Source organism: Hylobates moloch, unplaced genomic scaffold, assembly GCF_009828535.3.
Source record: "Hylobates moloch isolate HMO894 unplaced genomic scaffold, HMol_V3 SCAFFOLD_3, whole genome shotgun sequence".
In the NCBI taxonomy this organism is placed as follows: domain Eukaryota; kingdom Metazoa; phylum Chordata; class Mammalia; order Primates; family Hylobatidae; genus Hylobates; species Hylobates moloch.
The window spans coordinates 137,464,763-137,490,199 of record NW_026652278.1 but is presented as its reverse complement, the minus strand read 5'-3'; the positions used below and the strand labels follow the sequence as shown (position 1 = coordinate 137,490,199).

Here is a 25,437-nt window from a genome sequence, read left to right as displayed (position 1 = left end):
TTGTTGTTTTTCTGAGACAGAGTCTCGCTCTGTTGCCCAGGCTGTAGAGTGCAGTAGCCTGATCTTGGCTCAATGCAACCTCTGTCTCCTGGGTTCAAGCCATTCTCCTACCTCAGCCTCCTGACTAGCTGGGATTACAGGGGGCCGCCACCCTGCCCAGCTAATTTTTGCATTTTTATAGAGATGGAGTCTTACCACATTCGCCAGGCTGGTCTCTAACTCCCGACCTCAGGGGGTCCGCCTGCCTTGGCTTCCTAAAGTGCTGGGATTACAGACGTGAGCCACCGCGCCCAGCCCTTATTCTGTATTTAACAACGATTCTCAGACAAGAATGGTGGCTCACGTTTGTAATCCCAGCATTTTGGGATGTTGAGGCAAGTGGATCACTGGAGCCCAGGAGTTTGAGACCAGCTTGGGCAACATAGCAAGACCCTGTCTCTACAAAAAATTAAAAAATTAGCCAGATGTGCTGTTGCCCGCTTGTAGTCCCAGCTACTCTGGAGGCTGAGGTGGGAGAACCGTTTGAGCCTGTGAGTTCTAGGCTGCAGTGAGCCATGATTCTGCCACTGCACTCCAGCCTGGACAACAGAGGGAGACCTTGTCTCTATTTAAAACAAAAACAAACAAAACCCAACTGTTCTCATGGGACTATAACATTTTTTTAAAATCTATTTTAACCTTCTTCACAGTTCAAAGATTGTTTTTTGTAAGATAGGTCTTTCTTACATGGTTGTTTGACTGACTAGGCCAGTGATTTTCTAACATTTGGATTCCCCTGATAAGTAAAACTTCAAAATAAATTTTGGCAGATGCCTAATGTTTTCAATTCTTTATTTTCTAAATGGAATTACCATTTGTTATTGTCATCATAGGAATGAGCATTTAAACATAAAACTCACAAAGATATATTTCAGAATAACTGGAATAAATGTATGATATTCATATTACATTCTTCTTATTTTTCCTATTTATTCCTTTAGGGTTATTGACTAAACCTAAGCTATTCACTGTTGAAATTACCAACCACTGTGAGCTGGGTTTCTTTTTCTTCATTGATCTTTTTTACCACCTCTCTTTGGTGTTTTAAATTATAATTTTGATGTAGGTTTTATGCTTTTAGTCAGGCAAAGACTGTCTCTAGACAAGGAAATCCTACCATATAATTAGGAAACATTTGACAAATCCACAGTCTGACAAGTGATGGTGATTTATCAAAAAGTTATTCAACACTTTTAACCATACCAAATATTATTGTAATTTTCATTTGTCTAATTCATACTCTAAATTTGCCCAAGTTATACTCTGTAGGGACTAAGAAGAAATAGAACTGAAGGAAGAAGGAATCAAAGCAATACAGAGAAAATGACTTGTTAAATAGACCTAGGAGTTAGTTGCAAAGGAAATTTATTTGCAGGTTAGGTTAATTTAGTTCACTTGATAGGAACTTAGAATTTTAGCAAAAAAAAATGTATACAGTTTGGAAAAATGCATTTTTTTAGGGTGACATTTAGAAATATGTATGTAATTTTTGCCTGTGAAATTTTCTATGTGCTTAGTGGACTTGTGAAAGAACTTTTTATACATATTTATTCATCTATATTTTTATACACAGTTGTTCTTATCATTGGAAAAGGTCACTTGTTATTGAATACTTTGAAGGTAATGCTTTCAATGTAGCTGCTGGGAGGAATAAAAATATGTCAACAGGTCCAAATCCTATTCTCAGAGAATTTACACTATATTAATTAGTACATATGAAAGGACATGTAAAGATTGGCTAAAATACGGGTTTTTGGGAAGACCTCCCAAAATAGATGACATGAGAAGCAGCTTTGCAGAACAGGTAGAATTTAGGAAAATAATGACATTCATTTCAGACTAAGGGGACCTTACTATTATTGATTCTCTAGGAAACAATCTAAGTAGGGTTATCTTATGATGAGTTATAATATTAGCACATTGTAGACAAAATACAGTATGACCCAAAATAATAATCCGAAAGAGACAAGTAATACATATAAGAAAACCAGGTCTAATGTTTGTCATAGCTGGATTTCTGCAAGAAAGGTATGTTTCACATGAGAAGTCTGCAAGTTCATTTATTAAGCTTTTTAGTTACAGTTTTGTACACGGTTAAACTATAGTAATGTTCTTCTTAGGTAAATGTTACACTCTCTCTTTCTAAATATTAATCTTTGCTTCTGTTGAAAAAGAGTATTTCTTCTAAATAAGTAAAGACTTAATTTGCTCCTATCAATATTATTGACATCATTGCAGAGCCCTAATAAATTCGGCCTATGGTATGGCCTCTAAATTATGTTCTATGAAATGCAAGAATTAAAGGAAAAGACTGATGTTTCATAGATCCCCTAAAATATTATACATTATTGGAGACAGTTATACCATATGGGAAAAATTTCATTTTTTGTACCTTTATTCTCCCTATTATATACCTGTACCTTTCCTAGAGCTTTTCATTTCTCCATTTTCAAAGATATATTAGATCTTGATCTATTATTATTTTGACTTTGTATGCTTGGCTCTTTTCAATACTGAAAGCTATTTATTAACTTCATGTTGTACATATATCATTGAAGTCAGCTGAGTTACATTCAGTTGGGTGATGAAGAAGAGTATAAGATGCAATTTCTGTTTAAGAGAGTGTAATTGAAGAAAGGAGACATGCCTAAGTAAAACACTCAGAGAAAGAAACACAGGACAAAATATAATTAAGTGCTCAAATGTGTGATATCATCAATTAAAAAAGAGAGGACACAGTAGGTTAAAGTGATCAGGAAAGGATGCTGGTGAATGTTAAGTGTGAAGATCTTGAAAATTGAGAACAGCCCAAGTGGAGAAGGTCAACCTGACAGAGGATGTGGCCCAGTAAGGGCAGGGACCATGCCTGTTATGCTCACTATATCTCTCTGTACGTAAATGTAATGGCAAATACGGTGCCTGGTACATAGTAGATGATCAACATATAAAAAATGAATGAATGGTCAGTTGCAGGCAAGAAAGTGAAAACGGGCATTTACTGGAGTAAGCCCATTCTTGGTGGCTGGTGGAAATTAGGTGAGACGGTATTATAGAGAGCCTGAGTGAGAGGCTAAACTTGGACTTGATACCATGTGAGGCATTGCTGAAGAGTTTTCAAGGAGTATATCATGGACAAAGTGCTATATTGGGAGAAATGGCCTGGCAGCAATGTGTTTGTTGGTAAATTGGTGAGTGAAAGATGCTGTGTAGAGTATTCTGAGCCCAGATGAACAATAATGAACACTTTGGCTAGAGCTTTTCAATTGTCTTACAAATAAAGGATCACAAACACAAAAGAAAAAGGAAAAGCTTTCTTAATCATTTATTCAATTATTTAGACAGTTAATATTAACCTAGTGACTACTGTATGCGAGGACCTGATACTGGGGGAGGAGTCTCTCCCGAGTTTTGAGTTAGGGATACCTAACTAGGAGTACTGATAGAGATTAAATAAGATCAAATCTCTCAAATGCTTAGCAGAGTGGCCCATTAGCAAGCATTCATAAATGGTAGGTGCTACTATTATTATCCAGAGTATTTTACCCCAAAATTCTCTGTATAAGCCTTTCTCAAGACCTTTTTTGTTTTTGGAGACAGGATCTTGCTCTGTCCCCCAGGCTGGAGTACAGTGATGCAATTATATCTCACTGCAGCCTCAAACTCCAGGGCTCAAGCAATCCTCCCACCTCAGCCTTCTTAGTAGCTGGGACTACAGGTCTGCAGTGCTACACTCAGCTAATTTTTAAAATTTTTGTGTAGAGACAGAATCTTGCTATGTTGCCTAGGCTGGTCTTCAACTCTCAGCCTCAAGCAATCCTCCTGCCTCAGCCCCTCAAAGTGCTGGGATTACAGGAATGAGCCTCCGTGCCCAGCTGTTGAAACTTCTTATCTAGCCCCCAAATATGATATTTTCCTAAATCTCTGACCCCTAAAAAAAACAACAGCAACATTTTTAAAATTAGAAACTTTGAAATGTATGCAGAGTAGACCAAATAATATTAATAAGCCTTGTGTACCTATCTCTCAGCTTCTACAGATGTCAACTCAGCCCAGTCTTTTTTCCTCTACACTTCCATCCATTTTCTTCCTCTCAGGTATTATTTTGAAGCAAGCTCTGGTGATCATATAATTTCAACATGAATCCCTAATAAGTACGTTTTTTAAGCATCACTATAATGGTGTTTTTTACTTAGATACTTATACTGACCAAGTTTTTCATGAAAGCTTCTGGAATATTATATGGTAAAAAGGCCAGGAAATTGAAGAAACATAAAGAGACTGGGGACTCAAAGATCTTAAGATTAATTGTTGCGAAGCATCATGAACAAAAACAGGAAATTTAGGTGAGAAAACCATTGTGAGATAAACATTTCATTTGATATGTATTAGTGATGTGGTGTCCAGAGGTAGATATAGTAGATAACTATTTTTTTCATGAAGGAAGAACACATGGATGTTAAGTGAATAGACAGTCTTTTAGTTCAACCATTAATTCTCCTCTCTCTTTTGTTTTCTTCTTAACTTCCGATCTCATCCTTCCTGTGTCCCAGCCTTCAATTCTATATGGCCACTCCCCTTCATTCTCATACATTTTTTTGGTATACTTTGTAACATTACATTTTTATTATGCTCGTTAGTATTCATTATGTTAAAAAGCTCATTTTCTTATTAAAAATAATTTTAGTCCTCTGACAGTACTTAGAGACAGTAATGATTAGACATTGGGTAGATATTGAAATGAAATGGATGGTAGCTTTGTGATTTTTTTTGTTTGTTTGTTTAGACGGAGTCTTGCTCTGTTACCCAGGCTGGAGTGCAGTGGCATGATCTCAGCTCACTATAACCTCTGTCTCCTGGGCTCAAGCAATTCTCGTGCCTCAACCTCCTGAGTAGCTGGGATTGCAGGCTCCTGCCACCATGCCTGGCTAATTTTTGTATTGTTAGTAGAGATGGGATTTCACCATGTTGGCCACACTGGTCTTGAACTCCTGACCTTATGTGATCTGCCAACCTCAGCCTCCCAAAGTGCTGGGATTACAGGCATGAGCCACTGTGCCTGGCCTTTAATCGTGATTTTATAGTGATTTTAATGTACGATGTTTTTCAAAATAAAAGTGTAAAATAGTATCTAGGTAAAATTTCATTCATCAAAGGAGCACATAGATCAATGTCACTGATTCCTAAAATTAAATTAGTGAAATTAAGTTAAATGTGGTATTATGAAATATATATTTTCTGGTATAAAGCTCCTAAAATCCCTGGAATCTCCAGAATGATGAGTGACTTTTGTGTGCTAATGTGGCTGATTGGCTTTTAGATAGTTTCAGGATCTGGGCTGGTCACCAGAAAGACCAAGTCTTGATTAGAGGGTAGGGACTTTCAATCCCATCTCCCAACTTCCTGGGCTGGAGGTTGAGTTGATCACCAATGGCCAATGACATAATCAATCATACCTACATAATGAAGCCTCCATAAAAATCCAAAAGGACAGGGTTCAGAGCGCTTGCTGATAGCCAAATGCATGGAGGTTCCCAGTGTGCCCTGGAGAGGGCATGGAAGCTCCGTGCTCCCTCCCACATGACTTGCCCTATGCATATCTTCCATCTGGCTCTTCATCTGTGTTCTTTGTAATATCCTTTATCATAATCTGGCAAACACAAGTGTTTTTCCTGAGTTTTGTGAGCTTTAGCAAATTAATCAAACCTGAGGAGGGGTTGTGGGAACCCTGATTTATAGCTGGTCAGGTAGAAGCACAAGCCACAACCTGGAGCTTGAAGTTGTCATCTGAAGTGGGGGATAGCCTTGTGGGACTGAGCCCTCAGCTTTGGGATCTGACACTCTCTGCAGGTGGAGAGTGTTAGAATTGAATTGAATTAGAGCACATCCAGTTGGTGTCTGCTGGAGAATTGCTTGGTGTGTGGGGAGACACTCCTACGTGTCTGGTGTCAGAAGTGTTGTATCGAGTGGTAAGAGAGAGTATGAAATGCACTTTACTTTGGTTTTTCACATGTCACAGGTAAATTGAATTAAAAATGATCATAAAAAACTTTAATTCTTTTTTTAAAAAATTATTTAGCTTTCAAAATATCTTTTCCTATTTCACTTTTGAAAATACTGTAAGCAATGTAGCTTTTAGGCTAAAACAGAGATCCTATTATTCTTTTTGATGCATGGGTATCATCATTTTAATACTAATTTGGATTATATGTATTCATGAAGAGTAAACATCAGGCTTGTTTTAGTGCCTGATTTAAGCCTGCAGCTGACTTTCACATCAGAATTGTAAACCCTAAAAACTAGAGATTTGTATCAAAAGTGGAGCTATATATGCCTAGGAATTCAGCTTTAAAACACACTCATGATTATTAGCAATGGAATCCATGCTGTTAACATTGGACAATGTTTGAATGTTTTGTGATAATTTATAGGGTTGATTACTCCAGCCTTAAGTAGAAGCTTAGGAAGAAGAGCGCAAATGCTAAATCTTTGTGACAGTCCCTGGGGCATCGTTTCAGTTTGAGGCTCTGAGTTATGTGGGGTCTCAATCTCTTTTCCTCCCCTATTCTTTTCGGTGGATCATTGTCATCATCATCATCATCATCATCATCGTCATCATCATCATCGTCTGTTCAGATATTGTCTGTTCAGAACTCACAGGTCTCCAGGGAGGAGAGAGAGGCGAGAGTCCTGTTATAAGCATGCTCACTGCAAACCTTTCACCTTGCTGTCAAGGTGACAAATGTTTGTCCTTAAGGGAACACTAGAGGTTAAATCACCAATGTTTTTCTCGCTTATCTTCTTTCCCATACTATCCAAGCCCTTAGCCAAATCTGTAGCTAAAAGAATCTCAGAAAATTAGGCTACTCTTAACCTTTATGACCTTGTTCATAGAGATATGTTTTGTGCAATCTTAAAGTCTTCACTATATTATATATTGCTGTTGAAGCAAATAGAATTTGCTAAAAGTACATGTTTATTTCAGGGCTTATTCAGAAGGAAAACATTTGGGAAAGAAGCATTTAAATTTTGAGAGTTTGGATTGGGAATTTTGTAAATACTACTGTGATAGGCAAGCAATAAGTTGTTTTTACATCAGCGTGTGTTAAGGGTGTATACACCTTCACATAGAGAGACAACAAAACTTGTGTTCACCCTGGAGATGAGAGTTGCTCTGGATTTTCTCATCTCTTTTTGGCCCATTCATTCTATTCTCCACATAGTGGTTAAAATTATCTTGAATGATGTAAATTGATCGTGTCATTTTTCTGCTTAAAATCCTTCAATGACTTTCTCGAGATAAATACCAAAGTCTGTTATGTGGCTTAAAAGATTCTCCATGGTCTATTTCTTGCCTCCCTCTCGAGCTTCATCCTGTGCCATCTTCTTCACCAACAAGGCATCTGCCATAAGGGCATGCTTATAGTCTCTCCAGTTCATTTATTCAACAAATAACTTTGCTGAGCCCCTACTCTACAGTGAGGCTATGAAAATGTATAAAACAGATAATACTTGTGGAGCTTACATTCTAGCAAGGGAATATAACAACTAAAATGCACACTTTTACAATGTTTTATATATATATATCTTATGGAGAGAATAGAAATGAAGCAGGAAAGGGATAAAACTAGAGGGGTTGCATTTTATTGAAAGTTGGTAGGTGACAGTCTCATTTATAAAAGAATATTTGAGCAGAGACTTGAAGGAAGTGAGAGAGCAAGCCATGGGGATATTTGGGGAAATGGGGTTTGTTTCATATAGAGATAACTCTAAAGTACAAAGGTATTGAGGTAGGAGAATGGCCAGAACAGAGAAGGTAATGAAGATGAATTCAGATATGTAATAAGGATCCAGATTATAAAGTTAGGACCTTGTGGGTCATTCAAAAGATTTTGGCTTTAAATCCAAATGAGATGGGAAGACATTTGTAAGTTCTGAGTTCTTTTCTAGTAGAGTATTCAGAAAGACCAGATTCTCTTTCTGAATACCCTCCTGGTATGTAGTGCAGTTCCTTTAAAGCACCTATCAGAACTTTAAATAATTATTGTGTAATTTTTTTTGATTCCTGTCTTCTATCACCAGGATATCACCAGGATGTAAGTTCTTGGAGAGCAAGGGGCGAGGCTCATTGATATCCTAGCAGAGTTTCTCAAGCAGAGTCAGGTGAAGAAATGAATGTGTTCATGCTTTCTAGCTAGCTCAGGATTTATTCTTATAAATAACTCTCTAAACATTTTTTTACTATATTAAATACAAAAATTTTAAAGTGCATCATATACTCTCCAGTCTTCTGAAATTCTCTGTTGTTTAACCTTTTGTTGGTGACCCTATTTGGTCATTACTCTATTGACAAGCATACTAGGCATGGCTCTCATGCTAACCATGCTGACTTCTAACCATGCTGAAGTGTTTGGGGTTGAGTTTTTGCCTCCGCACTAAGTGACTCCTGTGCCACAGTGCTTTTTGAGTTAGATTGTCGTTGCTTTAATTTCTGGCATCTCCCTTGCTCTAAGCTAATCATTCTCACTCAGTTGTTCTGCCAAGTGTCTGCTCCGTGCCACACTTTTCTCCAGACTAGGTTCTGAACATACCTGAGAATAGGTATAGTATGTCTGGGAGAGCAGCCAATTTTTTTAAATTTCTCTAGACTTGGAAAGCAGTTTGTTGGAACTGGATTGAAAAAGGAATAGCTTCTGAGCAAGATAGAGCCTAGCGAGCTTTCCTTACTTGTTTGTACAGTGCTCTTTGTGGCTGTGTACCTAACTAATTCGCAATCTACGATATTTCAAGCTGGTTGGAATAGCATTAAAGTTGAATATACATATTCATACTGCAAATAGTTTTGTGGTATATATTTTTAATATACTTGAGAAATAAACTCAAAGTATACTTTATTGATTTAATTACAGATGAACTCTGCTAATCTTGAATGAACTAATCTATTCATTAAATACTAGTGATTTCTTATATGTAAAGCATCATATAGGTTTCAAAGCACTTTTACATATATGTTCTCAAATAAGGACCACAGCTGTCCTGTGAGGCAGGTACAGTATTGCTGAGACTGAATTTCCAATGAGACTGATTCTGGAGTCAGACTGCCTGTGTTTGTATCCCTTTACTGTGCCTCCATTCCCTGGATGAGAATATAATAGCAACTATGTCAACCTGTGGATGTTTGTAGGGATTAAATGAAGTATGTGGTGTTAAATATTAACAGAGCATGTAACATGGTAGTAGGATACTTCATAAATATTAGCTATTATTATTTTTGCTATTTAACAGATGATGAACTTGAGATTCAGAAAGGTCAAGGGGTTTGTCCAAGCTTATCCAGCTGGTAATGAGAAGAACCACAGCCAGAATCCAGTTCCCACTATTTCTTGACAATCTACTTTCCATTATGTCATGTAGCTGAAGGAATTCCATTTTAAACCAGAGGTTAGTTCAAGTTACAGAAAGTAGTAAATGTTTCTTTCTCTTAAAAATATTCCATAGTTTGAACCTTTCTGTACTCAATCCTGACTCACATTCTTTTTTTCTCATGCTAATCCACACAAATGAGATTTCCCCTTCTGTTTATCTCTTCGTAAAGTTTAGCTTTTTATTTCTTGGAAGTAGTCCAAAAATTTGAATATCCATTGAATTATTAAGCTATCCTTCTCTTTGGAAATTGCTTAACTTTTTTCTATTGTTTTCTCAACAGTTCACTGTGTCCTATTTTCATTAGGAGTGAGAATATTAATTCTGGGACTATTAAGATTTTTAAAGAAGTTTCTGCTCCCCCACCTGACCTTTGCTTTTGTTTTGCCCAGCTTCCACTGTTGAGTATTTTACTTTCAGTAATGCATAGGTTTTTATAAAAGTCATGACCAGATGTCTGTGTAAGCTCTTAGGCAGCTTTCTCAGTGAGTTCTTTTGTGAGTTTTTTTTTTTTTTTTTTTTAAGATGGAGTCTTGCTTTTTCACCCAGGCTGGTATGCAGTGGTATAACCTCGGCCCACTGCAACCTCCGTTTCCTGGGTTCAAGTGGTTCTCTGGCTTAGCTTCCTGAGTAGCTGGGATTACAGACGTGGACCACCACACCTGGCTAATTTTTGTATTTTTAGTAGAGACAGGGTTTCACCATGTTGGCCAGGCTAGTCTCGAACTCCTGACCTCAGGTGATCCTCTAGCCTCGGCTTCCCAAAGTGCTGGGATTACAGGCGTCAGCCACTGTGCCCGGCATGTGAGTGAGTTCTGAACACTAGGAACTTGATGTCAGCCCCTGGTGGAATCTTAGAATAGGCTAGAAGGGTTGTGGAAAAGCCTTATGTTTGGTTCTGGGTTGTCATATTTTTCAAGTGCCTACTTGGTGTCTTTTCGTGGGGGCACATGGGTGTGTTTGGATCACCTTTATTGGAGTTTTATTTAACACTTATTTATCTAGACATCTGCTTTCATCAGCACAATGCTGTTGTTTCCTAGTCATGTTGAGGAGGGCCCTATGTGAGCTTTCTGGGAATTTGCAGCTTCCCCAAGGCTATACCTGAGCAAGCTGTTGACTAGTCCCAATGTTCTGCGTTCTGGACATTTCTACTTCACCATCCCTTTCAAGCAAGGACCCTCCCCATCCCCCTCTTTCATGTCTTTCTGAATTTCTATTCCTGCAGTTCAGAAGCACAGTGGGCTTGCTCCCTGGGCCATTAAAAGTTCCCTTGGATCATATCCTGAACTTTCTCTTTCTTCGTGGTCAGGATTGATATTCAGCTCTACTGGATTTGGCCCTTAATCTGTAATAGGAATTTAAGGACTTTAGAAAATCCCTTTCTCTCTCAAGCATACTGAGAATCTTTTTCAAGACTCTTTTCCCTCTAGGAACTCATCAGGTAAACCTTATATGATTCTCAAAACTGAATAACAACTTTGATGCTGTAGACCATGTTTACCCTACTCTGGGTGATAGGCTTAATGGCTTAGCTTGAATGGAAAGTCTGCAAACGATAGTATTTACATTTGAATAAAAAAGCAAAAGATACTGTTTAATGTTTTCATAATATTTCTGTTATAGGTTAGTTATTTAGTGAATCTTTAATTCATCCTGACTAGTAAATTAAAACTTATTAGGAATAAGAACCTGTAGTGAAGAAGCAGCTAGAAGGTAAAATACTGAAAATAGAAAGCAGGAAAGGAGACAACAAAATGATTAAATATGAGTCTATGTTGATAGGTCCCTTTGGCTTAGGGACATATTGCCTTACCTATCTCACTAGTATCTGCAAGTACTATAATATTATATGACAGAATGTAAAAGCATTTTAATATTCAATTTTGATTATAAGACATTAATAAATTACGTGAAACCTATTTTTAAAAAACAAGCTAAAGAAGTAAATAATGATGTGTGTTTGAATGACACACTTAAAATAATTGGAATTAAACTGTCTTAGAATCTTAAAGGGATCATCTTTGGCTATCTGAGAAAATCAGCTTATTTAGAAAATCAGCTTATGTAATATTCTGCAGTGATCCTAGATAAATGAAGGTTTTCCATATATATTTTTTCCATATATATCAATTTTTAAAGGATAAATGAAGTTTTTAAAGGAATAGAGAAGTTTAGGAAGTCCTTGGGAATCTCTTCTAATTCGATCTGGTTGAAATTTTAAAAAGTTTGTTTGTATAAGAAATACTTACTGAGTATTTACTATGTGCCTGGAACTAAGCTAGACATTGGAAATGGAGTGGTGAACAGCCAGATATGATCCTTTTCCAGGTGAAATTTACATTCAAATAGAGAGGGGAACAGACAACAGATATACTAATTACATTATAATTAAGTGCTATTCAGGAAATAAGCAGAGAGTAAGTAAGAACAATAGTTCAATTTTATTCTAGTTCTTCTCCCACAACTGCTCCCCATTTGTCCTCCTATTCTAAGATAATTTTTGTATCAGAGAACTCAGCCTTTAAATGTTTTGCTTAAATCATCCATATAAAATTGTGTAACACAGATAAAAAATGTATAAATCCTTAAAAAATGTATTAATCCTTTGCTTAAATCCTCCATATAAAAATGTGAGTCATTGACAGATTAACTGAAGTCAAAAATTGGCTGATGTTTATGTTGATATACATAAAATTTTAACTTAGGTCATGGTAGGCAGTCTAAGCTAGAAGAACATCATTGTAATAACAAACTATAACAATAAAAAGCTTAGTAGGCATATTTGTGTGCTTTGTAAATGTTATCAGTCATTACAGTTAATGGCTTTCTTTCTTCACACCCAAAACAGATACTCATTGCAGAGCAAGTAGATGTTGTTATTTCTGTTATATACAATTAATACTAATGTTTGAAGGAGGTGTATGCTATAAAGAATGACAACATTAATTAGTAACTTGTTTTAAAATTATCTCTTGATAAGATAAAAGAAAATACCTTTGAGAAAATCATGTGAATTACTCCCCATATCTTTTAGGCCAAGTAATTATATTCTATCACGTAATTTTTTTTTTTTTTGGCTAGATGGACAGAGTAAAGATAAAAGACAACTGTAGAGATAACAGCGTACTTCACAGCCGACTGAAGCAGGTGTTAGAAATGCAGATGAAGTGTATTGACTAAAGACTATACAAATTCGAAGTGAAAATGCCACTGGTCTGCATGCAGTGTTCTGCACATATGAAGTTTCAGGTAGTTAAATTATTCATTTTATTGTGTGAAATAGTTGAGGAGTTAGGGAAAAGGTGCCTTTTACATTTAAACTGTTATTTCCCTTCTTCCTTTCATCTGCACTTGACAAGCAAAATGAACTTCATTATGTAAGTTTTATTCCAGCAAATGCATGACTTACATCTCTATATTTTAAAAAATACACCAAGAAACAGATCACCTGTAGGCTTCAGTGACAGTATAAAACAAGAGAAACTAAAAATTATTTTTCTTCTTCACTTTTAATATAATGAAAACCACTAAAGACAAATGACTGTGAAAGTAGCTATCTAATCATCATTACTATCACCCTCACCATGAATTATTTTTCAAGTGCCTGTATGTACATTACTCTCCTTCAAACATTAGTATTAATTGTATACATTAGTAACACTAATACTACATTAATTAATACTAATTGTAAACATTAGTATTAATTAGCATACACCTCTTTCAAACATTAGTATTAATTGTATGTGTTAGAAGATTTTAAAAAATAAGCCATTCCTTCTGTCTTATAATTCAAAAGTCCTGAGTGTTTTATTTAAAGACAAAACAGATATTTAAAAATATTTAATATGGAATTTTAAAGGAGAGTCTTATTTTAAGGGAAATGTCACAATTCCTAGAATTGTTTCTTTTCTTATTTGGCTCATTTTGTTTTTCCATCTCATGGTCTGGTTGACCTTGCTATAGAGCACCACGGTGGTCTATAGAGGTTGACATGAGTATAAAAATACCTGCTTTTGGGAAACTCATATCACTTCAAGACACTTAAGGAAGTTTGACACATATTTGAAAGGAAAACAGAAGCAATCCTCATTTTAAAGGTGAAGAAGGCTGGGCAAGGTGGCTCACACCTGTAATCCCAGTACTTTGGGAGGCCAGAGCAGGTGAATCATCTGAGTCAGGAGTTTGAGACCAGCCTGGCCAAAATGGTGAAACCCCATCTTTACTAAAAAAAAGAAAATACAAAAATTAGCCAGGCATGGTGGCTCCCATGTATGTAATTCCAGTTACTTGGGAGGCTGAGGCAGGAGAATTGCTTGAACTGGAGAGGCGGAGGTTGCAGTGAACCGAGATCATGCCATTGCACTCCAGCCTGGGCAACAGAGCAAGACTCTGTCTCAAAATAAATACAAAAATAAAGGTGAAGAAGCTATGAACAAGATATGCCTTGAAAGATCTTTTAAAACAATCTTCATTAAGATTCAAGGTTATGGAACTACTGAAATTTTGACTCAACGTACAAGTGTGTAGGTTTAAAATATTTTTCTCTTTGGCTTTTGGAACAAAGGGCTTCAGAATCTAACAGGCTTGGATTATAATCCATCCTTGGATGAATGCTAGTTTATCCATCCTTGATAGACTGGGTAACTTAGGACAACTTATCCTTGATCCAAATTTCTCTAAATGTAAAATGAGGATAATAATAATACCTATTCTTAGGGATCTTTGTGATATTAAATTTAAAACAGTCGGCCTGGCTCATTGTAGGAAGTCTATGTGTGTCTACTTTCCTTTTTATTAGAGCAGTAGCTTTCCTTGCCTAAAATCCTTCCTGTGCTGTATTCTCATTTTAATTTAATAGGACCATTTTAAAAGCTGTAGAGCTGCATTTGAGTGTTCATATAGACTTTTGGTCAGTTTTAGTTGGCTTTGTAGTTTGAGATTTGGGGAAGAGTTTTGAGATATATTGTCTTTAATTGGCAGACTGATATAGGGAGGAAATTATTGGATTTGGGATCAGAATATCTTAGTTTATTTCCTGACTCTATTAATACTAATATTAGAACTGTAGACAAATCATCTAACTTATTGGGCCTCTATTTTCTCTTCTATATAGTGGAGAAAAATAATAATACCTTACCTTTCTAACCTTGTTGGATTACTGTGAGAATCAGATGATATAATGTGTGAGAGATACTTTGTGACTATTAAATGTCCTTAAAAGCTAAGTAAACTATTAACATCTGCAATTTATCATTATTGAATATATCATGTGTGTCTCCTTCACATTGGAAGCTACAATTGTGCTATGAAATGTTAAGATTAATTGCTTATTTCCACAGCAAAGGATATCACTTTTTATGATCCCTTACTAGTAAATTAAGCCTAATAATTTGCTATCTAACTCAGTTATGAAATTGATCCCATTAAAAGTCTTAAACACATATAACTATCCAACACAGCATTAATTCTACCATATACATTTATAGCTTAAAATTTTACATAATATATAGGACAATGGCTCTATTTCTCAGGTTCTTGATTAGTTACCACAGCATGGCTTAACCCAGCATAAAATAACTCTTGGTTCTTATCAGTTCACAGATGTGCTATTCCCCGATTTTAAAATTAAGGTGTAATTTACATAGAGTAAAATTCATCCTTTTTTAGTATACAGTTCTATAAGTTTTGATAATTGCTTAATATATAATGACCACTATAATCAAGATGTAGAACATTCCATCACCCCCAAAGTTTCCCTGTGCCCTTTTGTAGGCAATGTCTCTCTCCCCCTCCCTCCTAGCCCTTGGCAACCACTGATCTGTTTTTTTATCCCTTTAGTTTTGCATTTTCCAGAACACCCTATACATTGAATCATATAATATATACTTTTTTGAGTTTGACAGTGTGGCTTTTTTTTTAATGTGCCATATTCAATAGCATTTTTTTTTCTATTTGGAAGCAAAAGTGTTATTGCACTTACTTTTTAGAAAAGATTTCCAAAGTTGCATTTTTTTTTGGAGTGTGCTTTTTATTTACTGAGAAACACTGGTTGATGTTTTTGACTTCTATATTTATAGATAGCTTGAGAGTACCTAAATATTCCCAAGCCTTTGCCTATATATACCCATTAAAAAATTTCTCTTTCTATGTTTCTTATATATTGCAAAAACAGTTAAATTATCTTCAGAATATCTGAAATATATTTGTTCCCCCATTTTTGGTTCAGAGTTTTTGTTTTTTAATAACCATAACCCTTGAATATGTAAATTTACTATGCCTCTTGGAATTTCCACTTAGCTGCTGGATTAACAACCAGTACTGCCATAATATGTTGAAATTTCTAGGATGCTGAAATTCTGAGCCATGAAGAATACAATAGAAATGATTAACATTAAAGCTGATGTCACCCCACTAAGGCTTAAAGTGGTATAGATATTAATAGATAATAAAGCATTAGATAATCTGAGAACAAGAGGGTTGATATTCCTACAAAGCTAAGAATTAAAGGATGCTTCAGAGAAAAAATCGACTTAAAATATTCCCTCCATTAGTGTCCACCAGTCAACTTTATATTGTTGAACATCAGGCCCAAGATCAACAATTGTCTACTTCTCATTTTCGAAGTAGTCAGTTGTTGACCTTGAGTCTGATGTTCAACAATATAAAATCTCAAGCTCTTTCCATCCGTCTGCTCCATTATTCTTAGCTGTTGGTCTGTTTTTTTTTTTTTTTTTCCTGAGACACAGTCTTGCTCTGTCACTCCGGGGTTCAAGCAGTTCTTGTGTCTCAGCCTCCCAAGTAGCTGGGACTGTAGGTGAGCACCACCACGCCCAGCTAATTTTTTGTATTTTGGTAGAGACGGAGTTTCACTATGTTGCCCCCAGGGTGGTCTCAACCTCCTGAGCTTAGGCAGTCTGCGCCTCATCCTCCCAAAATGCTAAGGTCACAGCCATGAGCCACCGTGCCTGGCTAGCTATTGGTCTTTTATCCTCATGCTTTGTTACTTCATGGTAGTGAGATGGCTGTTGAGGTTTTAGGCATTGTATTTTTGTTCGAGGTAGGAAGAAAGGAAAAAGGCACTGCTGATATGCTATCCTCTTATTTCTGTCCTTTTATATGTTAGAACAAGCATTTCCACCAGGCTCTCAGCCGACTTTCCCTAATATTGCATTGGCCAAAACTGGATTACTGCTAGCTGTAAGGAGAGGAAAGAAATTGAGTATCTGTCAAAGGGAACAGAATTTGGCTTAGAATCATGCTTCCTGACTGATGTTTTTCCCTTTATGGCATGTGTAGGAAATGATAACATTTGTTGTACATCCTGAGGGTGAACAGAATGCTTCTGCTAATCTAGGCCCAGTCCTTCTGCCTTGAGAGTTAAGGGGAATCAATATCTCGGCTATCTGTCATGTATTTGAGGCACATATTACTTGGAAATGTGACTGGTTTAGACTAACTAGACTAACAGTGAGTCATATCCTAGATTGGACATATTGTTGTCCCTAAGAAAACAGGGTTCTGTTAACATATAAGAGGGTGGGAATGGCTATAAAGTAGGCAGTTAATAGTCTGGCACAGTAGCTGTTTGTTTAAAGATTATCTTCGATTTTAGAATATGCTGTATTTGGATTTGAATAAATATGTATCTGTTACTCTCAGAAGTCACCTTTTTCCCCTTTAATAATGAAACTTCTGGAGTGTGGGGGAAATGGTTGTTCAGTGTATATAAAGTTTTAATTATCTGCTAAAGTTCTAGAAATCTTTTGTACAACATAATGCCTATGCTTGACAATACAGTATTGTGTACTTCAGAATTTGTAAAGAGCGTAGATCTCATGTTACATGTTCTTATTACAAAGAGCGACAATGGGATAGAAGGAAACACAGAAATATTGCATGTGTCTGTTAACTTGATTGTGGTGATGGTATCATGGGTGTTTTCAATGTTCAAACTCATAAAATTGTACACATTAAATATATGCAGTTATTCGTATATCAATTATACCTCAATAAAACTGCTTAAATATTGTAAAAGAGGATTAGAGTTGGAAAGTTGGCTTTTCTCAGGTATACTTTCAGCCTCACTTGCCATAGCCTGACTTCTATGTACAATGAGATATCCTGTGACTCTGAAAAGATAAAGTGAGGGGTAGGAAAGATCCCATCACCAAAATAAGTCAGGTTTATATATGAGAGACCAGAATCACACAGTAAACACTTTTTGTTGTTGTTGTTGTTGTTGTTGTTTGTTTTGTTTTTTGAGATGTAGTCTCACTCTGTTGCCCAGGCTGGAGTGCAGTGGTACAATCTCAGCTCACTGCAACCTCCACCTCCCTAATTCAAGTGATTCTCCTGCCTCAGCCTCCCAAATAGCTGAGATTACAGGCGCCCACCAGCATGCCCAGCTAATTTTTGTATTTTTAGTAGAGACGGGGTTTCACCATGTTGGCCAGGCTGGCCTCGAACTCCTGACCTTAAGTGATCCTCCCACCTCTGCCTCCTAAAGCGCTGGGATCACAGGAGTGAGCCACTGCGCCTGGCCACACACAATAAACTCTTAAGGAAGGATCCTAGGAACTAGGCATTGAGCAGATGGCTGGTGGTTGGCTTCTTATATGTCAAATTGGCAAGAATGTTCTGGCAAATCCTTAGATCTCCAACACAATTAAATAGGACGCTCCATTTGAGTTGTTCATAGCAGAGAGTGGAGATCAGCTTTCAGGACATGGCAAGGCTTTCCCATGCAAAGTACCAATGAAGAGCTTATAGATGAGGACATGGAACTTTCAGTCTAATATGGTCCAAAATAAATAGATGGAGTGCCTAAGGTAAAACAGGAGATCGGTTTATATATTAGGTATTCAGCGATAGGCTTAAAAGCAAAATTTTGAAAAACACAAAAATATAACCAAAATTGCCCTAGAGCCAAGAGTTCCTTAGCCTAGGGACCTGAGATCCCAATAACTTATAGAAACTTACATTTAAAATTCTATAAAATTCTATAATTGTATATGGGTTTTCTTGGTTTTTAAATTTTGTTTGTTTTGTTTTAGAAAGAAAGGCTGTAGCTTTTATTTAATTTTCAATGATTAAGAACTGAGAATCTGCTGAATGCTTAACTAACCCAGATCGGAAGCAGTTCTCCAGATCTTATAAGTTACTTTAAGAGAAGTACAGCTCCCAATTGTTCTATGATCTGATATAATCTATTTAAACTGTAATCTCTCTTTGCTATGCAAGTGCTTTACAGTACTTGTCAAAAATGGCTTTATGGAAAAGATATCCTTTTTTCTCCAAAATACCTGCTAGTCTTGGATCCACAAATTCAGTTTTTCTCTTGAAGAATATAAAATACATTCTATGGGATGAGCACAATTATGCATCATCCTGTAAGTGGTATTGCAAAGGAGCCAAAAAAAAACTCTTCCTTCTGCCTCCAAGATTATATAGCATTAAGAGTTAGTTAACATAATTAAATGCTTAATTATTTACTAGACCTTCCAGAATTTGAATATCCAAGATATTTGTATATATACCCAGTAGACTTTTAATCATAACAAAATATTGTATATGGTAGACAGAGAGGCAGATAGATAGATAACAAAGAATGAGTTTTTCTCAATTATAAAACAATTCTCAGTTCTTCATTGCCTTCACAGTTACTCCTGTCCTTTAGATGTGTGTGTTTAAATAATTTTTTCTTCATGGATGAAGCTGACAGCGTTTTCCAAATTGATTTTCTATCTGTAATATTCTAACTGTATTTCAAACCTCATTAAAGCCCTTTTCATCATTTCTCTGACTTCATTAGTTATGGCAGCATCTCAAAATCTGGTTTTCTCAGTAAATTTCATTTTTGTGGTGCCAATGTATTATAAAATGATCAGAGAAGTAGGAGGGAGTGAGGAGGAATTGACATATAAGGACAAAGTGAAAGATTAGGACTCTTTGGCCTAGAAAGTAAAAATCTATCAAATCATGAATGGCATGGATAAGATGAATATGGACGAAGATGGTAGATCTGGAAAATAGAAAGTTGAAGGGGCATTCTGGAAACTTTCTTAAAATATAAGTAGAGCCACTAAACAGAGGCAAAAAACTGATTTTAAAAGGCTTTGGGTTAATTTATTTCATAACCAGTGAGAGACTAAACTAGTAAATCTTCCTGTAAACTGAGCAAATCCTAATTGATTGTAAGTATTATTCTGATAAACATGATTTCTTGTTTTTTATCATGTTCTCCAGGTCACTCGTTAGTAACAGAATTTTGCACTGGTTAGGCGAGTTGGGACCTGACCTAGAAAGATAATTCCTATGCTGTTTTCACAGGAAATGCACAAACAAAACTGTCAATAACAAAAGTCACTGCAATGTGTATCAATAAAGACTACATCTTTAGTTTATTTTTACAGTGAAATATCAGGGAAGTGCTTTCATATCGAAAGTTCATGTAACAAAGAAGCAACATATAAGCCAGGTGCAGTGGCTCACACCTGTAACCCGAGCACTTTGGGAGGCCGAGGCAGGAGGATTGCTTGAGGCCGGGAGTTCAAGACGAGCCTGAGTAACATAGCAAGAGCCTGTCTCTACCAAAAGTAAAGAATTTTTTAAAAGAAGCAATATATAGATGAGGATTTTTTATCTTTAATATATGAACAACTTTTACAGATCGAGTAGAATCATATATACCCATAGAAAAATGAACAAAGATCTTAAACTGGTCACACACACACACACATAAATGAGCAGCAAACCTATGAAAAGATGTACAACTGTACCAGTAATCATATCAGTGCAAATAAAAATATTTTCCATCTATAAAATTAGCAAAGTTCAACAAGAGTCACAAGACCTATTGTTGGCAAGAATGGAAAGACATACAGATTCATACTGTTGGTCAAGCATGGTGGCTCACGCCTGTAATCTCAGCACTTTGGGCGGCCGAGGCAATTGGATTGCTGGAGTCCAGGAGTTTGAGACCAGCCTCGGAAACCCAGGGAGACCCCGTCTTTACAAAAAAATTGAAAGCAAAATTAACCAGATATAGTGGTGCTCCTGTCACCCCAGTTAGTCAGGAGGCTGAGGTGGGAGGATCACTTGAGCCTGGGTGGTGGAGGCATGCCACTGCACTCTAGCCTGGGAGACATAGCAAGATCATGTCTTAAAACAAAAACAGAAACAAAAGCACACTGTTAGTGGGTGTGTAAATAGGGATAGTCTTTCTATTTGGTAACTTAGCAATATGGATAAAAATTGAAAACATTTAGAATAACAATAGCAATAATAGTAACATCTATCAAAGCCATCATGGGCTTGGTGCTCTGCTGCACACTTTGCATGTACTGTATTCTTTCCTCACAATAACTATTCTTACTCCTATACAAGAACTGTGAAAACTAGGACTCAAAGAGTTTGGATTTTCTTCCCCCTTAATAGCTGTAATAACAGCTATTAAGTGGCAAAGTCAAGATTTAAACTTAATGTCTTAATAACTCCAGATTTCACAACGATAACCACTTTGCTGTTCAGCTTGCTCTTTTTGGATCAGTTCCATTTTTAGGAATTTATGTCAAAAAGACAATTATCAAGTGCCCAAATTGCACATATAAGCATGTGATAGGCTTTCATAGTTAGGTGTGAAGTATACATGCAGGTATATGAAATGTAGCCTTCGGTAGTTAGCTGGAACTGAGACCATGCAATAAACCTGGGAACCCGAAAGGTGCCCTCTCACGGAAAGCACTACTAGAAAAACTCTAATCATTGGCCAAGATAAGCGAAGTGTCATCTTAGTCTGGGACTTTGAATGGGAGAAAATAAGTTTCTTGGGAGAAAAATGGAAACTCCATGTCTGTGCTATAGGTGGTTATGCAGTATGGATTTATACTGTTTTCATCAGATTAGAAACTCAAGTCTAGAAATTAATGTTAAAACTAGTTCCAGACAAGAGTTCCAGAAAGAAAATGGCTGAGACGTTTTCAGAATTACTGGAAAATGAATCCTTAGATTGAAGAAGTTTGCAGGTCCTAAGCAGGATAAGTTTAAATCTGCACCTGTATATATCATAATAAAACTTCGATATAACAAAGACTACTACAATAACTACTAGTAGCAGTAATAACAAATACTTAGATAGTGGTTTGTTTGTGCCAGGTACTCTTCTAAGCACTTTATATATACCAACTCATATATTTATAGACATTAACTCATTATCATTATCATTAGAAAATTTTTGCAAGATTACACCACTAGTCTGTGGTCAAGCTGGGATTTGAATTCAGACAATCTGGCTCTTGAAGCTGTGCTCTTAACCACTACATACACTGTTCAAAGAGAAAATCTTCAGGTCAAACACAGAGAAAAGACAACTTTCTAAAAAACAACAACAACAGCATAAACAACAATTAGTGTGACAGCTGGCTTCTCTAAAGCAGTAATAGAGGCCCCCCAAAATGGAATGTCTTCAAGGGGAAATGAAGTTAGAAAACAATTGCTAGCCTAGATTATTCCCAAGTAGACAATCATTCAAGAATGAGGGTGAGCTCTTCCGCTACTTATTCCTGTCCCCTTGCCCCCTTTTTTCCCCTTTCCTCTTCCTTTTTTTTAAACATGTTTTTGGTTTCCTTCCCTCCCCTTGAGGCAGCCAGTGTTGGAGTGGCCTGTGGGGTCAGGGCTGAGGAAGCAGTTAGGACTAAGCGGGTGTGTTGGGCCCAGGAGGCAGTCAGGGCTGAAGAGGTGACTGGGATGAAGTCTCAGGAGGTGGATAAGAGTAAGGAGGCAGTTGGGGCTGATAGGGCCAGTATATTGGTTACATGCAGGAGGTATGAGGAAATAAGGGTAGTGGGAGCCTGACTTCTCTCTGTTGAAGAAGGGAGTTACGAATATGGAAAGGGGGAAGACTAGCATACATCCTGTGGTGTTGACTGAAATTAGAGGTATCAGTATGGCCTGATGTTTAAAAATACATGGAGATAGATAGGTATAAAATAGATAAAACAGATATTGGTATGTGTGTATACACATATGTATCTTTCCTACCAGTGTCCACTGAAAGAGCCTAAAATCAGTTTCACCCCAGTAGCAGTAAGTGTACCTAGCATGCTGGATCTTGGTTTCTAGATGCTATTCTCCACCAATGGGGTATCATGTCTGCAACTCACTCTCAATTAGGTATGAAGATAATAATTGAGTGTCTACATGTGTACATTTTTTGTAGTGGTGGTATAAATGTAAATTTTTATTCCATTTGAAACAGATTTAATACCTAATTATCATCTTTAATCTGGGTTTTAAAAATATATCATAAAGTTTATTTTGATCTAATTTTTAGCTTAGATGACCTATGAAAACTCAACAAAAAATACTGATTCAAAGCATCCCAAAGTACAAGTTACACTTGTATATTATTTGACTTACTATTTTCCATGTAATTTCTTCTCGATTTAATATATTTCAAGCATATGTAATCCACAGTGTTTTATGATGGGAAGATAATGGTATTCAGAATCACACAGTCTGTGCCGCTGTGTAAATTTGGGCAAGACTCTTATCTCTTTTTGTTCACTGTTTCCTCATCCATAGGCAACTCAGGATTGTTCAGCAACCAATCTGAAAAAAACATGAAAAACCTAGGCAGAGTTACTGGCATGTAAGAGGCGTGCAATAAGTGTTGCTTTCCCTAATTTTGTTCTTTCTTTATTCCGTCTCTCACCAGTGTGGTTATGCAGGTCTCCTGGGCATTGGGAAATACAAAGCTTAGTAATAAGGAACCATAGTAAGAGGGCTGTGTGTTTGCCCCTTTGTTCATATCTGGCCTTTCCTTTCGTATTTCATTTTTACCTTCATTTCTGTAATTAAGTCATCCATCATCATCCAGAAGATGAACCAAGTCAGATAGTAACCATAATTTGGGGAAGACAGTGGGGATAGGAGGATTGTGGAGCACTAAGGGTTACTAAGGGATCAGCAGCCAGTATAAATCAGGAGATTAGAATAGAGAAGGTCTTTCCAACCAGAAGACTTTTATCGCCTGCCGTCAGAGTAGCTTATGATCTCTCAGAAAAATACTGATTGATCATAGCTGAATGACTTCAGCTGATGCTCCTTTCTGATTCCTTACTCAGCTAGCAAATTTTAGCTGTTCTGAATCTTGGGGCCATCCAGTGTTTGCAGTTTCTATTCTTTCATTGATATCTTCATTTTTTACTTTGTTACTTTGGGAGTATTTTTCTTGTTGCTAATTTTCTTTTACACTTTTATATGTAAATAGATATTCCCTAAATGTCAACATACATTTTATGCAATTTTTAGTGCATGCAGACTCACTTCTTTTTATTTTGTATTCTTCTTCTCATGTCTGCAAGACCAGACAATTTGTTCTTTAAGTAAATAATGTATCTGTAGGGAAGGTAGAAGCCCTTAGCGACACACTGTTCATTCACGTCTGTCATCAAATGGTGAGTATGTTCAGAAGGACCTGGAGCTTAGCCTACTTTTTTGGTTCCTTGAAACCAAAAACGCTTGTGGAAAAATTCCACAAGTCTCGGATGAAGGTTCTGCTCCCTAGCAAGAGCTCAATTGCTGAAATTCAGAGCCCATATCCTTAGTTCTATTCTAATTACTACCACAGTGCCTCACATCTAGTAGATGTTCAGAAAACGTTTCGATAAGTCACTCAGTAAGTAATTTGAGATCCTGCTTTTCATCCTAGGTATTTGTACTAAAGCCTAGAAACCAAAGTAGGATGACTGTGAACCTCTACTCGATTGTGCTCTTTTAACACCTCCCAAGTACCCCTTTAGCCACTGCCCTATTTTATGCTCTTCTTTCAAGCAAAATTTGAAACAACTGTTCCAATTTCTACTTTTAACGGTGCCAATCCCACCCCCCGTACCCAATTTAATCAAGCCTCCCTAGCATTCTACTCAGTCTTTAGGCTCTGCCCTTGTCAAGGTCACCAGTGACCTCCATCTTCCAAATCCAATGGTGATTTTTATGTCCTCATCTTACAAAAACACTTGGCAGTGGTAGACAATATTGATCACTTACTCCTTGTAACATGTTTCTGTTTTCATTTCCATGATACCTCTTTCTCCTGGGGTTTTCGTCTATTTCACTGACTGCTCCCCTTCTCAATTCCCTACATAGATTCTCTAACCTCTAAATGTTAGAGGGTCTCAGGCCTGGCTGTGGGTCCTGGCCTTTACTCTGTCTACAGTATCTTCCCAGGAAAATTTATCCAATCATCCAACCCTGTGGTTTGAGGTAACATCAAAATGCTTGTTCTGTGCTAATTGATACCTTCAACACTGATTTTTTTCTTAAATGCCAGACTCATACATCAAAATGCCTATGTTATGTTCCATCCTAGATATCTAAAAGGTATTTCAAGCTTACTGTGCACAAAGTAGAAGTCTTGATCTCACCATCCTTAAACTGCTTCTTTCTCTATATTTCTTAATTCAGTGAATGCCTCTGCCTGTTACATGGACTTAAAAATGTTCCTTGATTTCTCTCTTTCCATTGTCTTCCACTCCCCATATCTGATTTATCAGAAAATGCTATTGGATCTATTTTCAAGCTGTATCTTGAGATTATCAACTTCTCTTCATCTTCGCTATGACTATTCAAATTCAAGATGCCATTAACTCATTTTGCCTCTTGTGCTGTAATTATTCCCTAATTGGTCCACCTCCTTCTACTCTAATCCCCCTAAAATTTTGACTCCACACATTGGCTGTAGTAATCTTTTAATAATATAAACGTTTACATTGTATTCCCATACTCTCTCCCAACTCTTTCTTGGTGTTAAAAACCTTTCTTGTCTTCCTGTTGCCCTTAGGTTAAAATCTACACTCCTTATCCCAACCAGTAAGGCCTGTTATCTAGCCCACCCTTCCTCTGTGGCTCCACCTCATGCTACACCCTCCACAGTCAGCTCACCACAGCAGCAAAGACTTTCTCCCCTCAAGCATT

General features: G+C 36.8%; 1 protein-coding gene and 1 long non-coding RNA gene across 4 annotated transcripts in view; one reads left to right on the top strand and one right to left on the bottom strand.

Moving 5' to 3' along the window:
- SLC10A7 (solute carrier family 10 member 7) overlaps positions 1–25,437 on the top strand; it is a 255,687-nt gene that overhangs the window by 92,732 nt on the left and 137,518 nt on the right. The window lies entirely within an intron of this gene.
- Positions 20,326–25,076, bottom strand: LOC131383131 (uncharacterized). Its single transcript, XR_009212916.1, has 3 exons — positions 24,859–25,076; positions 22,879–23,090; positions 20,326–20,622 (listed from the first exon to the last, which is right to left on the bottom strand). It is a non-coding gene; the product is annotated as an uncharacterized LOC131383131 (long non-coding RNA).